General features: G+C 44.6%; 1 protein-coding gene across 1 annotated transcript in view; it reads right to left on the bottom strand.

Annotated features, from left to right (window-relative positions):
• LOC138246436 (B-cell receptor CD22-like) overlaps positions 1–13,189 on the bottom strand; it is a 338,718-nt gene that overhangs the window by 223,065 nt on the left and 102,464 nt on the right. The window lies entirely within an intron of this gene.

The following is a 13,189-nucleotide window of genomic DNA, read 5'->3' as shown; positions in this document are numbered from 1 at the left end:
GGAATCGCATGAGAATGATGATCCCTTACCTCCCCTTCAACCAGTAGACATGAGCAGTGCAGCAGAGGGCAGGCAAAGACGTGCTGACATCACGCGCAACCATTTTGATGTAAGTAATGACAACTCCACTTCAATAATATGTATTTCTGTAGTTAGCATCTTTATTACCTTGACTTCAGGTAACAAATGTGTCAATAGGACATAGCTATGCACAATAGGCAGACATGAACGATTAATAGTGTCACACTATTAGCATCATAGTATAACTGTAATGCTACATGTTTAGGTAGTCCCCTGTAGCCCTCAACATCACTTCTTACGTCCACGTACTGCACTTGAGTGCTCAGTGCCCTCGCTGGCACCTCTTGTAGCAGGTTCACATGCAGTACTGTGTCTGGCACTGCGACACCTCGGATCAATCACAGGGACTGTCAGACTGCGGAGGCTAGAGGACTCCTCACTATCCCCAACACCCCGTTCGCTGGTTGTGGCACTGCATGCTGTTTGCATTGCATCCAGTACATTGGTTATTTGCACCAAGCCCTGTGCAATGTCCCGACTGCAATGTGCCATCTCCAACTGTGTGGCCACGGCACGTCGGGATATCAAGGCTGTTGAACTTGCAAGCCGATTGAAAAATCTACAGAAGCTATCAGACCTTCCCAAGAATTGGTGATGGCACCTGCTCTGGCTGAAGCGCTCCTGCCATATCTCAGTGCAGAGTTCCCCAATGGCGTGTGTCAACGCCTTAGTGTTTTCAGCTGCTGTTTGCTGTCCCTCAATCAGAGTCTCCAACTGCTTGTGTAGTAATCCCATATTGTAATTGTGAGACACAAACTGTGCAGGGACCTCATGTGTTTGCATTACAGGTGATACACCTTCAGCATGGAAGCTTCAAGGCCGCCAAAGATTGATGGTTCTCTCCTTCATCTGCACACTGTCTGCCTGCATCGTTGCGCCTCCTGAGGGGAGTTGACGGTCGCTGTCGCTGGCGCAGGGACTGCTGTCTTCCTGTGGGACTAGCCTATGGTGGTGGTGTGGGTTCGTCTTCTGACACCTCATCTGAGTCCAGGTTTTACTCTGGGAGTGGTAACACCCTTGCCCTGCGTCGAGTAGGTGCAATACTGTAGGACTCACTGGTATTTGAGTCAGACTGTGGCTTTGTTTCTGGTTCCCCCACTTTTTCTGATCCTGCAGCAGCAGGGACCGTGGCATCTACAAGGACAATGTGCAGCATGTCAGATTTGCATTTTTCACAGACTTTCGCATTTTTGCTTTAAATGTACAATTAAATCGTATCTCTATAAGTCGTTTGTGGTGTTTCGCTATGTGGCTGACCACTATCTTGCCATTCATGTTGTGTATTCACCTTAGGGTTGTGTACTTCCACTCCCATGAGGCATAGTTGTGTTGTATGTAAGATGTGGCATGGACTACTTTTCACTGTGCATCAAGTGAATGGCTACTTCCTTAGTGGCATTTGTACATGCACATATGTGGATACAAATAATTACTGGCCTTTTTTTTGCTGGTGCTGGGTGTCCATGAGGTGTCAATGTCAGTAACTCCACTGACAGCTTTTGGAAGCAATGTGGACTCCACCAGGTCTTCCATGGGGGTGGACGGTGTCTGTGCGGATGGCCTGCCTCCGTTGCTCCTTGCCTCCTTTAGCCTGCTGGCCACCCTCTCTTTGGCATGGGAACGCAAGTCATACCATCGCTTGCGTATCTCCGCCACAGAGCGCTGCGCAACACCCACTGCGCATATTTTTGTCTGGATGTCAGACCAGACTTTCCACTTCTCACTCTCAGGTACTTGGCAGGAGTTCTTGCCAAATAGTCTGTCATAGTTCATAACAACCTCCTCAGTGAGCACCTCCAATTCTTGCTCACTGTATTTGAGCTTCCTCTTCCTGTCTCCCTTCTCCTTCCCATTTCCAGCATTGGCCATGTTGCTGTTTGGTCCTGGCTTGCTCACAATGCTGGCTCCCTGGTGCTGGGCTGTGTCTCTCTCCCTGCTCCTGTGGGTGTGGTTCCTGGAAACAGCATGGGCTGACTCAATTCCTGGTTGTGATGTCATCAAGCTGTTCCTGATTGCCGTTTTCGCTATTTTCAATTACCAAATCGCAATTTTTTTTGCGATTCGGTATTTGCATCTCGCAAATTGAGTTTGCGAATTTTAAGAAATCACTTTTAGCGATTTTCAATTTTGATACATCACTTTTTGCATTTCTTAAATAGCAATTTCTTAAAAATCGCTATTTGAGAATCGCTAACTGGAATCTAGATACATCTGGCTCCAAATGACAAAAATCCAACACACAAGTTAAAATATGAATTTTCAAAAGAAAAAGAGTCTTACTCAATAGAAAACAATGGAAATGATGATTTTGCACAAGGTACCTGGTTTGCATAAAAGAAAAAGCCGCACAGGCATCGGAAAAGTCAGTGATGTGTGGATTCCTTCCTCGCAAGGGAGCGTGAGCGTAGTTTCTTCTCCGGTCAGCTGGCGATGTGCCATTTTTTTCCCCTCATAAGACAGCAATGCGTCAATTTACCAGTGGGGCACCTCGGAGCCGTGCAGAGTCAGGTTGACTTTGACGCCCAGGGATGGTGCGTGGAAAATCCGCTAGAAAACTACGCTGCGTGGGGTTTGCGTCATTAGCAGCAGCTGCAAGCGGTGTTGCGCGTCATTTCTCAAGTCGTGATGTATTGATCTCCCAGCCGCGATGCAGGTGGAGCATTGATTTTAGCTGCAAAGCCAGCAGTGTGTCGCTTATCAGCCGCATTGCAGTTGGTGCTTGCAAATTTCCTCTCACAGTATTCTGTGCATGGATTTTCAGCTCTTGGTCTGACAACTTCACCTTTCAAGGGCCCAGGGACTGGATAGGGCACCACTTGGCAGGTTAAGAATCTCAGCAGAGTCTCCAGGTGCTGGCAGAGAAAGTCTTTGATGTCCCTGAGACTTCAAAACAGGAGGCAAGCTCAGTCTAAGCCCTTGGAGATTCTTCACAAGCAGGAATATACCACAAAATCCAGTCTTTGTCCCCTTTCATAGGCAGCGGCAGCAACTGCAGGATAGCCCAACAAAGCAGTCACAGGCAGTGGCTGCACTTCTCCACAGCTCTTCCCATTTGCAGAGGTTCCTCTTGAATCCAGAAGTGATCCTGAAGAAATCTTAAGTATGGGGTTTTGGGTCCACTGCTTATACCCCTTTCTGCCTTTGAAGTTGGTAAACTTCAAAGGGAAGTCTCTCTTGTTTACAAGATCCTGCCTTCACCACGCCACGTCCCTGACACACACCAGGGGGATCGGAGACTGCATAGTGATAGGACAGGCACATCCCATTCAGGTGTAAGTGACCATTCCTCCCTCCACTCTACTACAGATGGCTCATCAGGATAAGCAGACTACACCCCAACTCCTTTTGTCTCACTGTCGAGGGGATTCACAAACAGCCCAACTGTCAATTTGATCCAGACAGGGAATCCACAAACAAGCAGAGTCACAGAATGGTTTAAGCATGAAAACGCCTACTTTCTAAAAGTGGCATTTTCAAACTAACAATCAAAAAACCCACTTTGCTTAAAAATGCATTTTTAAATTGTGAGTTTAGCGACCACAAACTCCATATTTCTATCTGCTCCGAAAGGAAATCTGCACTTAAAAGATATTTAAAGGCAGCCCCTGTGTTAACCTCTAAGAGAGAGAGGCCTTGCAACAGTGAAAAACGAATTTGGCAGTATTTCACTGTCAGGACCTGTAAAACACATCAGTACATGTCCCACCTTTAACATACACTATACCCTGCCAATGGGGCTACCTAGGGCCTACCTTAGGGATGCCTTACATGTATAAAAAGGAAAGGTTTAGGACTGGCAAGTGGGTACAACTTGCCAGGTTGAATTGGCAGTGCAACATTGCACACATAGACATGGCAGTGGCAGGTCGGAGACATTTTTGCAGGGCTACTCATGTGGGTGGCACAACCAGTGCTGCAGGCCCACTAGTAGCGTTTGATTTACAGGCCATGGGCACCTCTAGCGCACTTTACTAGGGACTTAGCAGTAAATCTAATATGCCAATTATGAGAAATCCAATCACTAAAACAATTTACACAGAGAGCTTATGCACTTTAGCACTGGTTAGCAGTGGTAATGTCCCCAGAGTCCTAAAGCCAACAAAAGCGTGTCAGAAAAAAATAGGAGGAAGGAGGCAAAATGTTTAGGGATGACCCTGCAAAAAGGGTCAGGTCCAACAAGTGTCAACCCAGACTTGGGGCTTTATTACAACCTTTATGGAGGAGTTTCCCCCATCACAATTGTGGCAGATATTCCGTCCGTCAGATTACGATGCTCGTTGAATATAATGGGATCATAATAAGGCGGACGGGATATCCGCCACAATTGTGATGGAGGAAATGCCTCTGTTAAGGTCATAATAAGGCCCTTTGTGACTAACATGGTCTTCATGGCAGTTTAATTGGTTTGATCCCCCAACAAAAATGTAAGGTGCACTTCCTTCCCCACTGTGTGCATGCACTGCTGAAGATTACCCCCTAGAACTCCTCTGGGACCCTGTGCATGTTTAAACTCACTTTATAGGCCTTCAACTATCTATGTTATCCCCCCCAAATTGTAACTGGGAACCATATCTTTTGGGATATGGCATCTGGACTCATGTGAGGACACTGCAGGTATGCTGCCACCATTGCTGTTGCTGGACCCCACTTGTAGGACTCTGATGTCCAGCTCTCTGAGGTTGAGTTCCTGTGTTTCTTTTCTGTCCTCTGGATCCAGCCTCTTCTCCTCTAAAACATGTTCCTTCTCCAACTGCATCTTGGCCAGCTCTAGTTTTCTCTCCTCCCTCCTGTTTACCAGCTCCTCTTGCGGAAGGCTCCTGGATGAGGCAATGCTCCCTGCTTTGATGAGGCACACTTGTCTTGACTGGCTGTTGATGGCTCACAGACAGTCCCAGATCTTTCTGGTCTAGTTCCTCATTGTTAGACCTTGAATCCTTCCATGGTTTCCTCTGTCTTTTTGCCTCCACTTCCTTTATTTTGGACTTTGCGCTGGACTTTGTTTTTGCAGGATTTTAGTACTCTGGGCGCTTTGCCACTGCTGAACAGTGCTAAATTACAAGTGCTCCCTGTATAAATTATGATTGGTTATCCATGATTGTCATACTTGAATAATAGTAAGTCCCTAGTAAAGTCCACTAAAGGTTCCCAGGGTCTGTAAACCAAATGCTACTAGTGGACCTGCAGCACTAATTGTGCCACCCACACGATTAGCCCTGAAAACATGTCTCAGACCTGCCACTGCTCCATCTGTGTGTGCAGTTTTAAACTGCTAGTTTGATCTGGCAAGTGTACCCACTTTCCAGGCCCAAAGCTTCCCTTTTACTACATTTAAGTCACCCCCAAGGTAGGCCCTAAGTAGCCCCATGGGCAGGGTGAAGTGATGCAGAGATGTGTTTTACATGTCCTGACAGTGCAATACTGCCAAATTTGTTTTTCACTAATGCAAGGGCTATCATTAACATTGAGACTGCCTTTAACTATCTTTTAAGTGTAGTTTCCCATAGGGAGCAGATAGAAGTGTGGAGTTTGGGGTCTCTGAACTCACAATTTAAAAATACATTTTTTTTGCCTTTTTGAAAATGCCACATTTAGAAATTGCGTTTTCTGTCTTAACGCTTCTGTGTCTCTGCCTGCCTTTGGAATCCACATTTGGGTCAGACTGACAGTTGGGCTGTTTGTGAATTCCCTTGAAACAGTGACAAAAAGGGAGCTGAGGTGTATCCTAAATATCCTGATGAGTCTTCCAGGTCTAGAGCGGGAGGGAGGAGCTAACACCAGCACCTGAAAGGGTTGTGCCTGTCCTCACACAATGCAGTCTCCAACCCCCTGGAGTGTGTCTGTGGCCAGGCCTGGACAAGGCAGGATCTTGTGAACAACAGAGACTTTCCTTTGACGTTTGCCTACTTCAAAGGTCAAAATAAGTATAAGTAGTGGACCCAAACCCCCTGACTTTTAGAACACTTCTGGATCTGCCAAGGAGAAGAGCTGAGGAGCTGGATGAGGAGCACTGCACCTTTGCCATGTGTGCTGTGTTGGGTTGGCCTGCAGTTGCGGCTTCTGTCTTAAAGAGGACAAAGTCTAGACTTTGCTGTGTATCCTGCTTGTGAAGATTCTCTAAGGTATTGAACTGAGTTTGCCTCCTGTTAAGAAGTCTCATGGACATCAAAGACTTCATCTTCCAGCACCTGGGCTCTCTTGCTGAGACCCCCCCGACTTTCCAAGTGGTGCCACATCCAGTCCCTGGGCCCCTGGAATGAGAATCTGGCAGAACAAGAAAGAAAAGCCATGCACCGGAGCCTAGCAGCAGAAGAATCGATGCAGTATCTGCACCGCAGCCGAAAAATCGACAGCACTGGTGAAATCGACGTATCACCAGCTCAGCACGGATTCATGCTGCTGTGCGTCTGGAATTTCCACGCATCATACCTGGGTGTCAAAATCTTCAACAGCACCGCACAGACCAGAGGCTGCTTGACCGGAAATCGACGCATCCCTTCACTGTGAGGAAAAAAATCAACACATCGCTTACCGGGCAGAGAAAGAGTTGGCACACGGCTGCACTTGAGAGTAAGAAATTGACGCATCACTTGCTTTTCTGATGCGGGCTCACCCGTGTGGCTTTATTTTTGACGCGCACTTTTTGCTAAAACAATGCATTCATTGATGTCTATGGATTAAGACACTTTATTTTAAAAAATCATATCTTTGCTTGTGTATGGTGGATTTTTGTTTTTTGGTCTTGTTTGATTTAGAGAAATGTTGGCTATTTTTCTCAACTGGTGTGTAGTCCTTTTGTGGTGTTTTCACTGTGTTACTGTGTGTGGTTGTGCAAATATTTTACACATTGCCCCTGAGATAAGCATGACTGCTTGTGCCAAGCTACTAAGGGGCGAGCTGGGGTTATCTGAGCTGTGCATCTCCCTTACCCTGACTACAGTGAGGATCCCTGCTTGAACAGAGTGTAAACTGACTGCAAACTAGAGACCCCATTTCACACTCATCATCATCCATGATATCACACTCATCTTCTGGGACCACAGGTTCTGCATCCATTGCTTCTATATAGGCCTCGGCACCTTTTGCACCTCCATCTTTCTGGTGAAGCCCATCATAGAGACCTGAAACTCCTGGCAGAATACTTTGAGCTGGACCACTTTGTAACTTTCCAGTATGGCCAGCTCAAACTCCATTTATACAGGTGCAGATGCAGGGGCAGGTACAGATGCAGGTTAAAGTGTAGCTGTTGGCTCACTGTTGAGAGGCATGGTTTTAGGCAAAAGACAAAATGTCAATCAGTGAGAATAGAAAAATTAAAAATGCTGAGCAAGGAGAATGGGTTTGGATTGGTCTTAAGTGTATAGATGTAATGAACAATTAAATACTGTATGGTATTCCACAAACAAAGTCCTATCCTCACCGCTGATCGCCATGATTAAAACTGGGGTTTCTGGTTGTTGTGAGTATGCACCCTGTACAGGCAAGAAGAAGAATTGCTTTGCTGCAACAAGGACTATTACTCTGCTGCACTGCAGACCTAGAGGGACTGATTTTCTGCTGTGATGCCATGCTGCTTGCTGCTCTCTGACCCTGCTGAGGGAGAGTTGGACTCTGCCTTGCACCACAAGTGATCTCCCAGGGCTTATTGGCTTGCCTCAGGTTGCTCGAGACTCAGGGATATCAAAGTCTCTACCCTGTGCCTGGTTCACGGGCAGTTGACCCCGTTACTTTCATCATGGAAATCAACATATCTCCTGTCTGTGTGCAGCAGAACCTGCGCATTGACTCAGTTTTGGTAGTACAATCGGTGCATCACTCACTGAAAAAACGCTTTGTCTTGAGAGACCAATGCATCGGAAACCGTGCTTTGTCACTGCAGCAGTCTATGGAGGTCGACGCATCCCTCAACTGAATGATGAAACTCAGCGCATCGCACTTCAAAACCAAAGCATCTTGGCTCCAAAGTTGGTTATGAGAACAGACACATCAGCATCACTGTATAGCTCTGTGTGGACCCAAGCAATGCATCTCACCACGCATCTTGCTGTTGTGTCCAGGAAAGGTAGTTTGTTCCCTAGGGCCTGTCTGGGTCCAATAGCCAGCCTGCTCGCCATCGCGGTCGGCCTGACTTTTCCCTAGTCCAGCAGACCTAAACTAACCTCTAAACACACTGTTTGCTTCTAAGCTGATCTGGAGTAGTTTTGTGGTATTTTCACTGTTTTACTGTATGCGCTGTCGCACAAATACTTTACACATTGCCTTCTAAATTGTCTTCCTGCTTTCTGCCAAGCTACAAGAGGGTGGGTACAAGCTAATTTAGTTTGTTTTGTGACTTACTCTGACTAAGATTGTGGTCCGTACTTGGACAGGGTGCACACCTCTGCCAACTAGAGACCCAATTTCGAACACCATACATAACATTAACATTAAGATTATGATCAAAACTATATATCAAACTTAGTAGAACATAAAGTCCTCATTTCTGAATCGGAGTCAATGCTGATAAGGTTTGCTCTATGTTAGTTGGTAAAAAGTAACCTTCAGGTTCCACTGTTAAGGAGTGTTCATCTGGGTCGTTAGTTCACTGTGTGACAGTGTTTGAAATACTCTATCTCTCCCCTTTCGTCACACCCTTTGAACAAATGAGCTAGTGGCCCCTAATCTACTGCAATTTTTATTTAAAACAACTCTCATGCGCGATTTGGAAAAACGTACATATATAGGTCTGATATCAAATCTATAGTAGCTCTAATATCAGAGAAATTCAAAATATTTGTAACCAACTCCTCTGTGCTCATTACAACCCACACTGCGTGCGAGTTGTGCATGAGGTGGTTATTAGGTCTCTCCACAGACCTCTTTAGTTGCCTGTTGTGAAAACTGATGACTCTCATACACACAAGACACATAACACACATTACACAAACAATAGTAGTACAAAAACAAACAAAAAGAGGTTTTGGGTCAGCTATCTCCAGCGACTGGCTCACTTGAGTGAGCCCCTTTTACACATTGGAAAGGTGGGCTACTCATTGCATGGTAGTCATCAGCCAACGTCATGTTACAATATAATACAACAGTTTTGTCTCCTGGAAATATTGAGCATCATCATCTTTGTCATTTCAGCTTTACCAAAGTAAGTAAGCTATACAATATAAAACACAAATCGCGAAATTAAAAAGTTGAAAGCAGGAAAACCAAAACAGCGCGCGGCCATACAGAACAAATTGCCAGCTCATTTCATTCATTGCAAATCGTTTTCCCTAATATTACGAGTCAAGTGAATTCTATCCGCTTAGATTTCACAGTTTCCAAAGTTCAGCACGAACAAATGAAATCGCGAGTGTCACGCATCCGGCAATCTGTCTACGCCACTGTTAAAAGTGAAATAAAATTGAAGGATGCATTACTCAACCGTGCTAGTAAGCTGCTAAAATGCGATAGGTGTAGGTATGCCAGCATGATTCAATAACTGAAAGTAACTAATAGAGATTTGTAAAATGTGATTCCTACCTAAAGGATAGAGCTGGTTATCTGTAGAGACAAATGCATGTCAGAAAATCGATAAGCTGTTGTTTACTTTAGGTAACCATACAAACTATAATGCAAAGAGTTCCTGTTGCTGCCCTCACCAAACAGTAGTTTAATGAAGGAATATAATCCTATATTTCATTACTTACGAACAAAAAAAAAAAAAAAATCTTATGAAATCATTTGCACACATGGTAAGTAAAACCAGATATGAAATATAATGCTTTATACCTGTAACTGGTCAAACACAGCTAGAGGCTCAGTCCTTTTTAACTGTAAGCAAGCATGAGAAGAAACCATTGTACCTTTTATGCTAGAGTGTAATATTTTATTGTAGGCCAGAAGGCCTCCTCATGTGTGCTCCCTTTTTAACAAACTCAACATTAGACATTGTGGGATGGCAATAGTGTTGTGCCTTTTCCCAGATTCCAAATCCACCTTTCTTTCAGCGGCTAAATGTACGCGTCTGGAAGGCTTCCAGAGAGGGCCTTCGAAGCCCTAGACACTAATTTTAGAATAGTCACAGGGCAGCCGGAATCATCTGTACCTTAACATTTTATATTCCTAGTTTTCAACTGAGAATGATACTTTATATCACAGTTTAGCGCTGGAATAATGATTACAGGGAGCGTGCCTACTCTAAATCTTATGTTTAGGGATCTTTTTAATTTTGGGAATATCTGGCCCATACAGCGTACGTACAGACAGGATGGCTTCCGTTCCTGAAATTGAAGCCTCCCTTGGACTAACTCTTTAATCAACTGCACACTGGAGGGCGACATTAACTCGGGATTTGACTAAAAAAGGGAAACCTGTGGCTGTAAAAGGGCATGCAATGTTTGTACCAAGGACATTTATATGACAAATTCTTTTTTTCTCAGGGTGCACGGCATGGACGTCAATTTAGGGTCACTCGGGTCGCAGTTGCGACCACTGGCACTGTCTTTGCGACCCCTGGCCTCAGAGGTGGCAAAAGTCAGTGCCTGGAACACAGGGACATCTTAACCTTATGGAATTCAGTTGGGGCTCCACTTTTCTGGTTTTCTGTCAACGTTTTATTGCACAAATAGTGAATGAGACTATTCACTACAAGTGGAATTAAAAACGGAGTAAAAGTAGTTGGAATATGACACTGTCTGGCAGCTAAGATAAGTGAAAATGCTTGTAAATGTATGCTGTATGAGCGCTTGCGGGTGAGACTGTGTTTGTGTGAGAGTGTGTGAATGTGTTTCTATTTGTAAGTGTGTGTGTGAGCCAAAGTAAAGTACAAAAATGATGCGATGTCACTTCTGCTACCCATGGCATTTTGGTGAATTGACGCCCATGGTTCACGGGTAGATTTCAGATAATTTGTAAGCCTTGGCTTTGTCCATTCGCAAATCCAATAGAAAATTGGTTAAATACAGAGCATGTTTTTATGGTTGGCATGCCCGGGTTTCTAAGGGCAGGCATCGGAGTCCCGGGTCCAGGACATAGTAAGTGTTAGATCTGGCATCCTTGGCAAGGTTTCCCCTGTCTTTTTGCCTCTGCTTCCTGTATTTGTGACCTTCTGCTGTGCTTCGTTTTTGCTGGTTTTTAGTACACTGGGCATTTACAAGAATATGTGCTGGCAATAAATTTGGTGAACAAGATCATATTGAATCTCCGATAGATCACATTGGGATTAACCACATCATAAATAATCCATCTGAAGTCTAAGTGATCTTCAGTGGCTCTAACTTTTGTAACTAGTGAATTCCACAATTTGGTGACTTGAATGCAGAAATTGTGCCACAATAGTTTTCTTCCATTAGGTAGAATTTAATAAACGCAGATTCAGCCTGGAACAGAAGTTCTTCAGTTGGAAGAATTTGATGGTGATTTGAATGAAATAATTTTGTAATTTAGAAGTGATGTTAGCTTGCCACCTCTCTGCCCATGTGGCATTAGAAAGTCTTTGTCCTAAATAATATTCCTGCAGCCATTGCTGCATCATCAGCCCCAAATGAGTGGGTTGTGAGGGAAGAGTATAGCCTGCTGGGATTTTAAATAATTGGATGGGGGTGGTCCCATTCATTAAGTGTTCACTATCCCAGAAAACCATACTAAACCATACTCTTCACCCTAACAAAGGGACCTAGAGCACACCCTGAGCCAGCCTGCATTATCCTCACCTACTGAAATTATCTGGAGCGAGTACACTCCTAATGCGGTCTCGCATTATCCTCACCTACTGAAATTATCTGGAGCGAGTACACTCCTAATGCGGTCTCGCAATTAAATGTTCCTCTGCAATTCCGTATGAGAATTTAAAAGTTCAACACAAGTAGAGAGGCAGCTTTTTTTTCTTTTTACAGCTGATGGGTTATATTTGAACTTATATGTGTTACTGCCACTTGAAAAATTGGTGCACACAGGGGACCCAATTCCGCAGCTCAGAGCGCAGTGATATGTTGCACGTTCCCTATATTCTTTGCAATTTTAGACTCCCGACAATGAATTCACAGCTGTTGGGCGCACAGCTGTTTTCCTCCTACTCTTCTCTGTGAAATAAAACAACACATTTAAACAGAACTTGCAATTTAGCCTCACTGTAATTTAGCCTCTGCAATTTGGCCTATAAACCCGAGTCGTCAACGTTCACATTCATCCATGTATTACTACAATGTAAAGTTGGAATTTGTTAGCACATTACAGCAAAATTCAATGAACAGCATGGAGGACCAGAATATGTGTTAGCTACATCATGTGGCAAAGTAGTAATGGGATACTGTTTTGCAGTATATATTTGAGTCTGAATCCAGGGGACCTTTAATAACAGCCCTGAAGGACCGACGCCTGCTACAGAAAGGACTTGCTTATGAAGCATGGACTTGTAGTTACAGTTTGATATTCTGCGGCCTCCTGCAGGAGGATTTTTTGTCCGGCTGTAGGGACCTCTGCTATTAACCTAAGGTATTGCAACCTGATCACAATAATCTCGGCCAAGGGGCTTCATGTAACAGCTTAAAGGTTCTGCCGCTTGATAACCTGATGCCTAAGGTGCTGCACTATACTTACTGCAAGTGTTTTGTGTGATTCACGGAGTCTCTGCTGGCAAGGGTTGGGGTACAGCAGCCCTACAGCCACCTTTGTTGCCTGACTCAGGTGACATCTAGTAACAGTGTAAGGTCAAGTAGCCTGATCGCAGCAAGCATTGGTGACTGACTCAAGGGATCTCAAGCAACACTAAGATTCTGTCGCCTGATTAATGTACCAAAGCCTGTGACCAACTCGAGGGACATCTAGTAATGGCGTAAGGTACTGCAGCCTCCTACACGAAATACTTATGTGACTCAAGGGAGCTCATAAAATAACTTCAAGTACTCCACCTTCTACATTAAGCATAAGTTTCTAAGTCGAGGACCTTTAGTTACCACCTAAGGTACTGCAGCCTGCATCTATGAAGGGCAGCTTGAAATGTTTCATAGTCGTCCAAATGTGCTGTTTAAAAGTAGCAAGACCTATTGGCTGTGTCAGTGCTAGTTTTTAGCTCCGGCTCGCTCAGCTTAGTCTATGATTAAGAATACAAAGCGGAGCTGGAGAAGAACCATAATAGTTG

This window comes from Pleurodeles waltl, chromosome 7 (genome assembly GCF_031143425.1).
Source record: "Pleurodeles waltl isolate 20211129_DDA chromosome 7, aPleWal1.hap1.20221129, whole genome shotgun sequence".
NCBI lineage: Eukaryota > Metazoa > Chordata > Amphibia > Caudata > Salamandridae > Pleurodeles > Pleurodeles waltl.
This window is presented reverse-complemented; position numbering and strand designations above follow the sequence as displayed.